Source organism: Malania oleifera, chromosome 13 (assembly GCF_029873635.1).
Source record: "Malania oleifera isolate guangnan ecotype guangnan chromosome 13, ASM2987363v1, whole genome shotgun sequence".
Classification (NCBI taxonomy): domain Eukaryota; kingdom Viridiplantae; phylum Streptophyta; class Magnoliopsida; order Santalales; family Ximeniaceae; genus Malania; species Malania oleifera.
Window position 1 is genome coordinate 16,168,358 of NC_080429.1, and position 13,962 is coordinate 16,182,319.

Sequence of the window (13,962 nt, forward strand, 5' to 3'; positions counted from 1 at the left end):
CTTCTGTCACCTTGTATCATATTTCATATATATATATATATATATATAAATAGAATGCCCTCTGGGGTTCCCTGCCTTTATCTCATCATCTCTCGTGGATTTATAATAATGGAGTTTTTATAATATAAAGAAAGGGAACACTTGCATATGCGTATGCATATATACAACCCCGCCTCTTTCTCTCATACGCACTCTCCCTCTGTGCGTTGCCAAAACCAACCACGTTTAATTTGTTTTCATTTTAATTTGTATTATATGTATGATTGATTCTCATCACCTGCCCGCCCGATACCCACTTCGATTTCTCATCAGTCGTCCATCTGCATGCCATCCCTTTGCATCGTATGGACCGTTAATGTAATTGTGATGTTCTGTTTTGTTTTATTTACATACACACACACACACACATATAACTCAAATCACCCATCTGATCTCTTTCCACTTTTATCATTTGTCGTCATTGTGATGACGACGTTTTGTTTTGTTTGCTTGTATATATATTTACCTACTCCACCTTTTCTAGCTTTCATCCCTACCGACTCCTTTTATATGTGTGTATGAACTAGATGACAAGTCGCAAAGCTAATAACCATAGAAAAAATTAAAGTTGGAGCATGCATGTTAGGTAAATTTTAAAATATAAAAAATAAATATAAACACGCACCACATACACTTAACATGTGCACACGCACATATATAAATTAAAGTTGGAGCATCCATGTTAAGTAAATTTTAAAATATAAAAAATAAATATAAACACACACCACATGCACTTATATGTGTGTGTGTGTGGGGGGGGGGGGTATGATATTATATGTAATTTATGTTAGAAATAGGAGGAAAAGAAAGCTTTTCTTCTCTCTTATTCAATTAACCAATACCCCGTTAAAAGACAATACATCAACGAAAAAAAACTAAAAAATAGTAACAATTTTTTACCATACTAACTCATGATCTGCAATACTAAAAACAAACTAATAACATGTCTAAAGACTAGGTCTATTCATCCTACGTCTAAGGACCCACGGGAAAGACAAATTTGACAAATTCAAAACAAAACAAATTCATAACAAACCCTCCCTTAAACTGATGTCTTCAAACATTCAGTTTAATTAATACACAATTCAAAAAAAGAACAACTTCAAAGTCCCTCAAAAATTCAACATACAAACACCCAATGATTCTCTTAACTTCATAAAAGAAAGCAATTTGAGAGGCTTTGTGAATATATCTCACTACAAAAAAATAGGTTTTTAGTGACGAAAGTATTAGTGACGGTTTTAAAACCGTCACTAATAGTGTTGTATTAGTCACAGTTCTTCAAAACCGTCACTAATACTTTTGTCACTAAAATATTAGCGACGATTTTATGGTATTAGTGACGGATTAAATTCGTCACTAAAAGTCAATTATTAGTGACGATTAACCAACTGTCACTACTAATATTTATAAATATATAAAAAAATTTAGTTAAGGGTATTAGGTCAGAGTATTAGTGACGAATTTCAAAATCCGTCACTATTGGTCATTATTAGTGATGGATTTGACAACCGTCACTAATACTTCATTTTTTTAAAAAAAATAAAAAAAATTGAGTTCAGAGTATTAGTGACGAATTTACAAATTCGTCACTATTGGCCTATTATTAGTGACGGATTCAAGAACCGTCACTAACACTTCCTCTTTTTAAAAAAATTAAAAATTTTAACTTCAGAGTATTAGTGGCAAATTTATGAATTCGTTACTATCGGTCCCTTTATTGGTGACGGATTTGAAAATGTCACTAGTAATGCCTTTTTTAAAACAAATAAAAAAAAAAAATTTAGTTCAGAGTATTAGTGACGATGTTATAAATTCGTCACTAATAAAGGACAAATAGTGACGAATTTTTAAATTCGTCACTAGTACTTCCTTTTTTAAAAAAAATTAAGTTCAGAATATTAGTAACGAATTTATAAGTTCGTCACCATTGGTTCTTTATTAGTGACGAATTTCTAAACTCGTTACTACTATGCCATTATTAGTGACGAATTGTGGACCGTCACTAATACTATGTCATTTAAAAAAAAATTGACGGAGAATAAAAGTGACGGTTTTGAAACCGTCACTAATGCCCAAAATCTCTTATCCCTATCCGCGAGATATTTTCCCTCCTATTCTCCTGGCTCCTCCTCTTCCCCGCGCGATTGTCTCTCCCAGTCTCCCGCTACTCTCTTTTGGCCTGGTGTGCCCTATTCGCTGGACATCGCAGGCTTCGTCGAAGCCCTAGCAGACTAACGGCCTAGTACGCCCTCTCCAAGTTTCCTGCTGCGACTCCTGTCGAACCCGGCCCTTTCCCAGTCTAACTCCCGCTGTTCCCAGCCGACTGACGGCCCTAACTTCTCATCAGACACCTTAAGTTTGTTCCCTTGTCTTTCTTCTTTGTTTATTTTTATTTTTATTTTTATTTTGGCTAGAACCTCAACAATATATAGGGTTATTTCTTTTTTTTTAAAATAGTCAATCCCTAACCATGTTTTTGGGAACATGGAAAATTTTTAATTGGTTTGCTTGGATTTAGACAGAATTTAGTTTTTGAATGGAGTTATTTTAATCTATAGAAATCTGCATTTAAACTCAAAATTTTTGCTTTCAAAAATACATATTATCACTTTATTTTTTTATTTTTAATAGTAATACGTAGTCTTAATTATGTATATTTAAATAAGCTGCCCCTACTTAATAATACATTATAATTTTTTTTTGTTTATTAAGACTAAGTATTTACATTATATATGTATATATTATAATTATTTCGTTTAACATGTAATAAGAAAGGGATATATGCAATTATTAGATTATGTATTCTAATCACTTCTTTCTTTCTTTTTTCATTTCCTTGCTTGAAGTTTAATTCCTGACTTCAACAATGTCCAACTCTTGTTTTCAACAATGTTAAACTCATATACTATTCAAATTTAATATATACAATTTCATCTCATCCAAACGCCTCCCACCACTAATAAATTTAATATAAGTCCCTAATATATTAACTTAAATGGTACATTCTAATTTACACATAAATAATGCACAATATGCTCGATATAAATCCATTCAAGGCAAAAGGATGCAAAGAACTATGTAATTTAATAAATTAAATTAATAAATAAAATGATATTTGGTTGGTTTATTTCCTTATGCAAAATTTCATTATGCACAATATGTTTCCTTGAGGCTTGTGTCTCTATTTAAAGGTATTCTTGTCCTTATGCATGAGTTGCATATTTATGAGTTCCTCCACAGCTCCTACAGTTTGGTGTTCGTTTATGGAATTTGTTGTGGATTAACAGCTTATTTGTCAAAATTAATTCATACAAATAATTTCATACTTTAGGATGTTTTAATACATGGTGATAAAGGTACTTTTATTTCCCTTAATATAAACGTATATTTAATGAAAAACATTGACACTTGAAATTCTTAGGATATTTCTTGGAGAAATTGCAAATTAATTCAAGAAAATAAATATGTTGGAGGAGTGACAAAAGAAACAAAGAGGAATCGTTTGGTTTTGCACTGTGTTTGTTAGGTAAGAGGAAGGAAAAAGGGAATGAAAAAAGTGAGTAGAAAATCCTGTTTTTCTTCATTTGGTAAATACAATAGCTTGAGTGTTTTTAGGTTAAAGGATTGGGAGTTGGAACTTTCATGTTGGTCTCAGGTTGGAATTATTGAACAAGTGGGAATTTTTAACCCTGCTATAATGGTAGAATAGAAAGTATTAGTGCCTGTTTAGTTGTGAGAGACAATTTTTATTTTCTTTTTTAGTTTTTTTTTTCAAATAATTAAAAAAATCCAGATTATGAATTTTTATTTTCTAACATTTATATAAAAAATTTGAAGAACAATAAGTTTTGGCACTATTCCCTCACGGAGAATACTTTTATTTTTTATTTTTAAAAATTTTAAATAACTACAAAAATACCATATTGTTTTTCAATTTTCTGAATTTGCGTAGCAAAGTTTGAAAATATCTTTTTCTTATTTTCTTGATTTCTAATTTTTTATATATGATTTTTGAAATTTTAATAAAATTATAATTTTCTATATTCTAATTATTTGGAAACCTAGAAATAAAAGAGTTAGCATTTTTTTAATTCTTTTAAAAAACTAAAAATGAAAAATAAAAACTATTAAATGGTTTTCTAGCATACTAAAGGCGATCTAATCTTTTAAAGGCCTAAGCTGTGAATTCAAGTTAGAAGGTATGCATTAATAGGTTATGCCTTACATAGTAAAACAAATAGGCTCATAGACCTTGCAAACAACCTCGCGAGGTTTAAAAATTGCTTAAGAGGATATTTCTTGAATTCGGGTTCAATGCTCACAATTGTACGATGAACTTTCAAATTTATGTAAATTTTAAAGTATCAAACTCAATGCACATTATGAATAATTCTGATGATTTGTTGCCCAAAATAGTGTAGCTTGCGAACAATCTTCAGATGGGGCACATCTACGTGCACAAAGTTGAGCAGGACTGCTAAGTGCTTATCCAAATAAGTAGCAATTTGAACAGTAGACCTAGTTTGGTTACATCAGCTGGCTGGGTCAACTAGGGAGAGTGGAATTTTTGGATTTTGTAATTTTAAGGTTTTTCAACATTGTGAATTGCATGCTGGTAGTGGAATTAGGTTGTCGCATGCTCAAACTCACTAATATCTGCATAATGCGTATTATTGTGATTTGTTTGCTTGAATCTATCAAGTTTTAATGCAGGTTTTTTTTGGGAAATGTCCAATTTACAAACGGCATTCTGCCGAAATTTCGTTAAATGGAATATGAAGTAAATTTTTAAATTAATTACTGTCATTTCATGTATTCATTGAATCTTAGACCCGTCCAAGAACAGTTACTATACATTCATTCCTAATCGTACATGTGAGACAAGTCAATTGTTATATTTCAATTGATTATTAGTCATACTGTGTTGACTAATAATCACTTGAACATATTAATTATTTGTTTCACTTTCGATTAGTAATGTTTGTATTTCAACCATTCTTGGTATGTCCAATGTGGACAGATCAGGAAGTTGTATTTACATTGTTGTCATCGTTCACGCTTTGTCAATTGTCATTATATATTTCGAGCGCGTCTCTACTTGTGTTCTCTGGGTGCATAGTGGGGTGTCGTGACAATTTGTTAGTAATGGAAAACTAACAAAATATTCACTTCCCCCATCTCGTGTACTTGGAGAGCCATTGGGAGATGATGTCGAAATTTATAACGACTATGACGAAGAAATTTGAGCAATTGATCGCAATGTAAATGTAACATTCCTGAATGAGATAGGATCTGTACCCTTTAGAGTATGATGGTTGATTATAGGATTCACGATGCATGCATGATAAACATTATGAGAATATAATGAACACCATTTACTTAAACATATTATAGAGTAATTAATGAACATGGATAGGAGTTGGATGAACGCTCAGTGTAGGTTTTTTCCATAATACAAAGCCAATAGAATAAGGTGTCCTTGCAAGAAATGTCAAAACATAACATTCAAACACATTGATCTAGTCCATTCACATTTGTTAGATTTTGGAATGGAGAAAAAGTACACAAGATGGGTGTTTCACGGTGAAGATTATGCAGTTCAGAGCGATAACGATGACGATGAAGATGAGAGGGCAAATATAGTAGGTGGTGATACACTTTCGAAAGGGTTAATCGAAATGTTAGGTGAATTACAAAAGGGGATTGCAATGGACACGGGTGATGTCAGTGTGTTGCGTTTGGTGATGAAACTACTTCAGAGGGTACCATACCTTACGATCCTAGTACGTTTAATCAACTCAGTAAACCATTCGCTAATCTCATGAGGGATGCACGGGTGCCCCTATATCCAAACTGTAAAAAGTTCTCAAAATTAGAGTTTCTGATAAAGTTACTTCATGTAAGGACAATGCATGGGTTATCTCAGAGCGCATTCAACATGCATTTAAGCCTCATTAAGGCAACACTGCCTAATGGTGAAACACTTCCCAAGTCTTTTTATGAGGCGAAGACATACATGCGTGAATTGGGTCTTGATTACACTCTAATACATGCGTGTAGGTATGATTGTTCACTCTTTTATGGTGAACATGAAAATGCGAACAAGTGCCCAGAATGTGTTGAACCGAGGTATATAACTAATCAAAAGAAAGGTAAAAAGATCCCCAAAAATGTGTTGCGATATTGTCCATTAATCCCGCAGTTGTAACGATTGTATATGTGCAAAAAGACTGCTACAGATATAAGATGGCATCAAGAGAAACGTCTTCAAGATGGAAACACCCTTAGCCATCCAGTGGACTCCGAAGCATGGGCTGAATTTGATAAAATGCATCCGTGGTTTGCTAGGAAATCCTCGCAATATCATACTTGGCCTTGCTTTAGATGGGTTCAATCCTTTCGGTAACACGACCAACCCATATAGCATGTGGCTATTTATGATGATGTCATACAATATGCCGCCATGGTGATGTATGAAAGAACATTTCATTTATATGTCTCTGCTGATTCCCGGACCGAGAGTACCTGGTAATAATATTGATGTTTACCTGCATCCGTTGATTGACGAGTTGAAAGAATTATGGGAAAAAGGAGTGGAGACATTCGATGTGGAAACTGGAACAACATTTTAGATGCATGTTGCAGTCTTGTAGACAATTAATGATTTCCCCGCATATGGCATCCTGTCAGGTTAGAGCACAAAAGGTTACTTAGCATGCCCAGTATGTAATAAGGATGTTGGGTCCTTATCCTTGAAGCATGGCCGCAAGTTATGCTTTATGTGTCATCGTCGTTTTCTATGAACTAGACATCCTTGGAGGACTCATGGCGTCAGAAGCTTCAATGGAAAACCTGAACGAAGGTCGCCGCCAAATCAGCTAAGTGGGGAAGAGATATTAAACCAGCTAAGGTTGATCGGAGATGTGAAATTTGGGAAACCACCGACCAATAGAAAAAGAAAACGCGCTGATTCGGAATTGAATTGGGTAAAGAGAAGCATCTTCTTCGAGTTGTCATACTGGAAAGATCTTTTACTACGCCACAACTTGGATGTCATGCATATCGAAAAGAACATTTGTGAGAATGTCATTGGTACATTGTTTGATATAAATGGGAAGACAAAGCACACCGCAAATGCTCACCGAGATATGGAAGATATGGGAATACGACCTGAACTGCACCTGTTTCGTGATGGGGACAAAATTCTCATGCCATCAGCTTGTTACACATTTTCGAAGGATGAGAAGAATAAATTCTTCGAATGGTTGAAATCAATGAAGTTCCCCGATGGATATGCATCGAACATAGCTTGATGCATAAACACGAAGGAAAGGAAGATGCTAGGAACGAAAAGTCATGACTATCACGTCCTTCTACAACGGGTTCTACCCGTTTTCCTTCGTGGACACTTGACTGAAGATATTCGCTCGGTGTTAATTGAGCTGGGATTCTTTTTTCAGCAGTTGTGCTCAAAAAAATTGAGTATAAACGTACTTGAACGGTTAAAGGATGACATCGTGATCATATTATGCAAGCTAGAGAAAATTTTCCCGCCAGCATTCTTCGATGTGATGGTCCACCTAACTATCCATTTACCAAGGGAGGCCATAATTGGAGGACCGGTTCAATATCGTTGAATGTATCCTATTGAGAGGTAAAGTATAAAGTCCTTGTATAATGGTCACGTGATTTCCTTGTTTTTATTTTTATTTTCTTTATTGTGTCGACAAGTGTATAATGCTACATAAAATGCACAGATTCTTGTCCACTTCGAAGGGGTACGTGCGCAATAAGGCACGACCGGAAGGTTCAATAGAGGCGTATATTGATAGTGAATGTCTTGCATTTTTCTCAATGTATCTACATGATATTGACACAATGTTCACTCGTGATGAGCGAAATGCAGACGTTCATGCTATTAATGCTGAAGATGAAGAACCTAGGAGTTCTATATTTCGAGAAAATGTTCAGTCTCTCGGTGCACGAGTTTACGATTTCATTGATATGGAAGACCTAGAAAAGGCTCATTTTTACGTCCTCAACAATTGTGATGAAACTGTTCCATATATCGAGTACATGGTTCCAAACCCCTTACTTTGCATTGTATTTACATATGCATAACTATATACTTACTTGACATTAACATGTACTACTGTTGCATATAGCGAACATAAAGCTAAACTCCTGGCCCAAAATGAACGAACTGTTGACGAAAGACAAAGAAGGAATTTATTAACTGGTTTGGGAGTCGTGTAAGTAACAAAAACTGCTTGAGTGAGAAACAATGTATGTTTTCACTATTAACGGTTTATTCTTCTAAACTCCTATTTATTTAATAGATGAAAGTCATGTATTATAATAAGAAACTAACGACAAGTAAAGATTTATAGGCGTTGGCAAGTGGCTCCGATCAACGAGTTAACTGCTACAGCGATTGCATTGTCAACGAGTTACGATTTCATACAAAGTCCCTCGAACTGCATAGAAGAACCCAAAATTGTGGGGTTGCGGTGCTAAGCACAGAAGGAGATGAAGAAATTGACTACTTTGGTGTGCTAGATGACATTATAGAGCTTAGCTATGGAGCAAACAGAGTTGTCCACCTATTCAAGTGTACTTGGTGGGACATCGGCAATAAAAAACTGGATAAACACTTATGCCTACTTCACCAGTGTCAATTTTAGCAAGACTTGGTATCAAAATGACCCTTTCGTGCTTGCGACGCAGGTAGAACAAGTGTTTTACCTTAAAGACACCAAATTGAAGGGTGAATGGCATGCGGCCCAAAAGATTCCTCCCCGAAGTTTGTACGCTATTGTAGAAGTTGCAGATTGTGAGATGAGTGCCAGTGAGACTGCATTCCAAGAAGATGAGCCAATTGTTCAATATAGCAGCGCAATCTGCTGCAGATGATGTTGAAGAAGGCGCCAATCCCATACCATTGCATAGAGATGGTGTCATGGCAGAACACATAGGGACTGCTGACATTACAATTGAACCTTCTGTAGACGTTCACTTCATCGATGATAAGGAAACTAATGGGGAAGATGAAACAGGGGTCGAGTACTGTAGTGAAGAGGAAGACACTTTAGAAAGTGAGGATGATACCGATATTGAGGACGTATAGGGGGGTAAGCATGTTATTTTTGTCACTATGTATCTGACATGTGTAAATAACTTTAAAATAGATGTATGCTGCATCCATCTAATATTTGTACTTCATATATGTACTTGTCTATTTTTGTCACTATGTATCTGACATGTATAAATAACTTAAAAATAGATGTATGTTGCATCCATCTAATATTCGTACTTCTTATATTTACTTGTCTATTAATTTGCAGATATGGCACCAGGAGGCCGACGTTGGAGAAATCCTTTTAGGCCCACGAGTACATCGCATAAGGATGATCCGACATCCTCCTGACGGGCGGACCCCGTCGGTCCTGATGCGGTGGCACCATTATTTGAGCCATCAACACCTCGGTCAGACATGGATACCACTTATACGACTAACACATAGGGTGAGTTGTCGACCGTCATGAGCAGTGTTGGTATGAATACGATTAATTTATTTACATGTCAATTGTTGATGATAGTTATTCACGTGTATGATTATAATGTTGTTCTTAAATTAACTCTACTTTCAGCATCTATGTCCATGGTTAGGTCAGGCCGCGGTGCAGCGAAGAACATGTCGCTGAAGAAGCACCTAGATAGGAATAAACAGTGGATTCAGATCGACATTCCTCCAGGATACACCGCCTCGCTGAATGATTGGTGCACTACGTGGATGAGGGAGCTCGGCATTATATGTCGACAGTATGCTCCAGTCACCGCATTCAGCTGGTCGCAGGTGACTCAGGAGCAGCGCATGATTCTTTACATGCGCATTTTGGTAAGTTCCCAAACCCTATAAAGTTGTTTTTAATTTAAATATTTTTTTACTTTTAATATACTAGCCAATTAACAACTGTCTAACATTGTAATTGTATTACCTATTTATGCAAGAGGAGTTTGATATGGACATCCTCGAGGATGACCATGTGAGGAGGGCGATCAACGTCCAATTGTGTAATAAATTTAAGAACTATCGCTCGAAAATGCGCTTCCATTTTTGAGTGATGGGAGATGAAGCAGAAGCACGACCATACGATAAGATATCCCAAGAGGATTGGGATGTGGAGTGTCGCCATTTCTGCGACCCACGCTATCAGGTGATGTGTTTGTATTATAATCACTCATTTTTCCCAATGATGTCACCAATAAGTCATCATTACATCTTCCTTGTAAGCCATATGTGAAACAAATGCTGCAAACCGCAGCAAACTCCCTACGACGCATATGCGATGGATCTAGGCTATTCGGAAATCATCGCCAGGTAATCACTATATATAAAATTATCTGACCATTACACGACATAATACTAATTATGTCTTATATGATAATATAGCATGATCCCGAGACTGTCATAGAGGAGCCGCTGCCGAATATGTATCAGAGAACACACCAACAGTGATCAGGGGAGTGGTGCGAGGGTTCGCAGGACAAACATGTAAGTGAAGCAAAAGATTTATTTTATTACTTTATTCAAAACATCAAAGTTGTAGTCTTACTTATTCCTTTTTGTCATTTTCATGATTGAAATTAGGCACAGATGGTCGAGCTAAAGGATGCACCTGTTTCAAAGAGGATTCAGCACATGACAAATTTCGAGATCACTTCCCAGGTGCTTGGGCAACGAGCGGGGGGCTGGGTGAAAGGTCTTGGAAGTGGTTACATCACCCTAACAGCATCATCATCCATAGGTGCGACGGCTCGTGCAGAGATGGAACGACAGTGTCGAGAGGCCAAGTATGATAAGCAGGAGATGGCTCGACGAATGCAGATGATGGAAATGGAGAACGCGGAATTGAGATCAGAGGTCTCCAAATTTTGATCCCAAATGCAAGCCATGATGGATAGGCAAACGCGGTTGGAGGAAAGGATGCGCCAATCTGGACTAGATGATGCGGGTGGCTCCTCTGATTAATTATAAGGTATTATGATCACAAATTGAGTTTCATGTTAAATTATGTTTTTATACTTATATGGGTATAGATCTTACATGATATGAGAGGAGTGAATCAGATGATTCGGAGGCATGTTATTTTGTATATAATACGATAGTGGCAAAGCAGATTCATATCTTATGTGGGTGAGATTGACATGAGATGTGTTCTTGTCATGCTCTATTTGGGTCTTACATCGATTTTTCAAGATATGTTTAAGTCATTTAAAAGCTTTTCAATGAGCATATTATCGGATGACTCGAGATAACAATTTTTATTTAATTTTTGAATTTAAGATATGTTTACATGGATTACTGTCGTGAATATGCTACATGATTTCATGGCAGTCTAGAATGTCTCATGCATAGCGGATGCAGTTGATGTGTATTGCATGCTGGTAGTGGATATAGGTTCTCGTGTGCTTTCAACTTCTTATAAATGATCTATTTGAACTTATCAGGTGCAGGTTTTATGGAAAAACGTCCAATTTACAGACGACAAGCTGCCGAAATTGCGTTAAAACTTTCCAAAGTCCTAAATAAAAGATAGGCTTAGTTTAATGTTAAAATATTTTTGAAAGGATGAGTGAAACTTAGGAATCATAATATATGAGACAATGTAGACTTAGTTCATTTAGAACAGACATTCATTTATATGTTTTTGGTCTGGTAAGCTTAAAGCATTCATTGTCGTGCCGAAATCATTGAAAATATTATATACACTTGGCCGAGGATTTGAAAATTTGAAAAACGCATAAGTTGAATATATACATAACTCACAGGGAGCATCACTTTCATAATTATTTAAATTAAATGCTCTCATCATCTCATAACGTTCATGTCCAAATGCCTAGATGAATAACAATACTACACTGAGCTCAATACTATCCACTGTTCTCTGCTGTTCGTATTCTGAAATTAATATATGATTACATGGATTACTGTCGTGAATATGCTACATGATTTCATGCTAGTCTAGAATGCCTTTTGCATGGCAGATGCAGTTGATGTACATTGCATGCTAGTAGTGGATATAGGTTCTCGTGCGCCTTCAACTTCTTATAAATGATTTATTTGAACCTATCAGGTGCAGGTTTTATGGGAAATGTCCAATTTACTAACGGCATGCTGCCGAAATTGCGTTAAAATTTTCCAAAGTCCTAAATAAAAGATAGGTTTAGTTTAATGTTAAACTATTTTTAAAAGAATGAGTGAAACTTAGGAATCATAATAAATTAGACAATGTAGACTTAGTTTATTTAGAATGGACATTCATTTATATGTTTTTGGTCTGGTAAGCTTAAAGCATTCATCGTCGTGCCGAAATCATTGAAAATATTATATACACTTGGATGAGGATTTGAAAATTTGAAAAACGCATAAATTGAATATATAAATAACTCACAGGGAGCGTCACTTTCATAATTATTTAAATTAAATGCTCTCATCATCTCATCATAACGTTCATGTCCAAATGTCTGGATGAATAACAATACTACACTGAACTCAATACGATCCATTGTTCTCTGTTGTTCGTATTCTGAATTTAATATATAGTTACATGGATTACTGTCATGAATATACTACATGATTTCATGCTAGTCTAAAATGCCTCCTGCATGGTGGATGCAGTTGATGTGTATTGCATGCTGGTAGTGGATATAGGTTCTCGTGTGCCTTCAACTTCTTATAAATGATCTATTTGAACTTATCAGGTGCAGGTTTTATGGGAAAACGTCCAATTTAAAGACGGCAAGCTGCCAAAATTGCGTTAAAATTTTCCAAAGTTCTAAATAAAAGATAGGCTTAGTTTAATGTTAAACTATTTTTGAATGGATGAGTGAAACTTAGGAATCATAATAAATGAGATAATCTAGACTTAGTTCATTTAGAACGGACATTCATTTATATGTTTTTGGTTCGGTAAGCTTAAAGCATTCATCGTCGTTCCAAAATCATTGACAATATTATATACACTTGGAAAAGGACTTGAAAATTTGAAAAATGCATAAGTTGAATATATATACATAACTCACAGGGAGCATCACTTTCATAGTTATTTAAATTAAATGTTTTCATCATCTCATAACCTTCATGTCCAAATGCCTAGATGAATAACAATACTACACTAAACTCAATACTATCCACTGTTCTCTGTTGTTCGTATTTAGAATTTAATATATGGTTACATGAATTACTGTCGTGAATATTCTACATGATTTCATGCTAGTCTAGAATGCCTTCTGCATGACGGATGCAGTTGATGTGTATTGCATGCTGGTAGTGGATATAGGTTCTCGTGTGCCTTCAACTTCTTATAAATGATCTATTTGAACCTATCAGGTGCAGGTTTTATGGGAAAATGTCCAATTTACAAACGGCTTGCTGCCGAAATTGCGTTAAAATTTTCCAAAGTCCTAAACAAAAGATAGGCTTAGTTTAATGTTAAACTATTATTGAAAGGATGAGTGAAACTTAGGAATCATAATAAATATGGCAATGTAGACTTAGTTCATTTTGAACAGACATTCATTTTTATGTTTTTGGTCCAGTAAGCTTAAAGCATTCATCGTCATGCCGAAATCATTGAAAATATTATATACACTTGGCTGAGGATTTGAAAATTTGAAAAATGCATAAGTTGAATATATACATAACTCACAAGGAGCATCATTTTCATAATTATTTAAATTAGACATAATTAGGGATTCGTCAGGACATATGGGTTGCAATGTCACTGTAGAAAAGAACCAAAAAAAGTAGAAAAAAATGGTTCATGCACACCTGCTCATGCCAGTTCATGACCTGTTTAGAGTTTTATTTCAAGTAGAGCAATAATACTTGTCTACGAAATAGTAAAGCATGCTAAT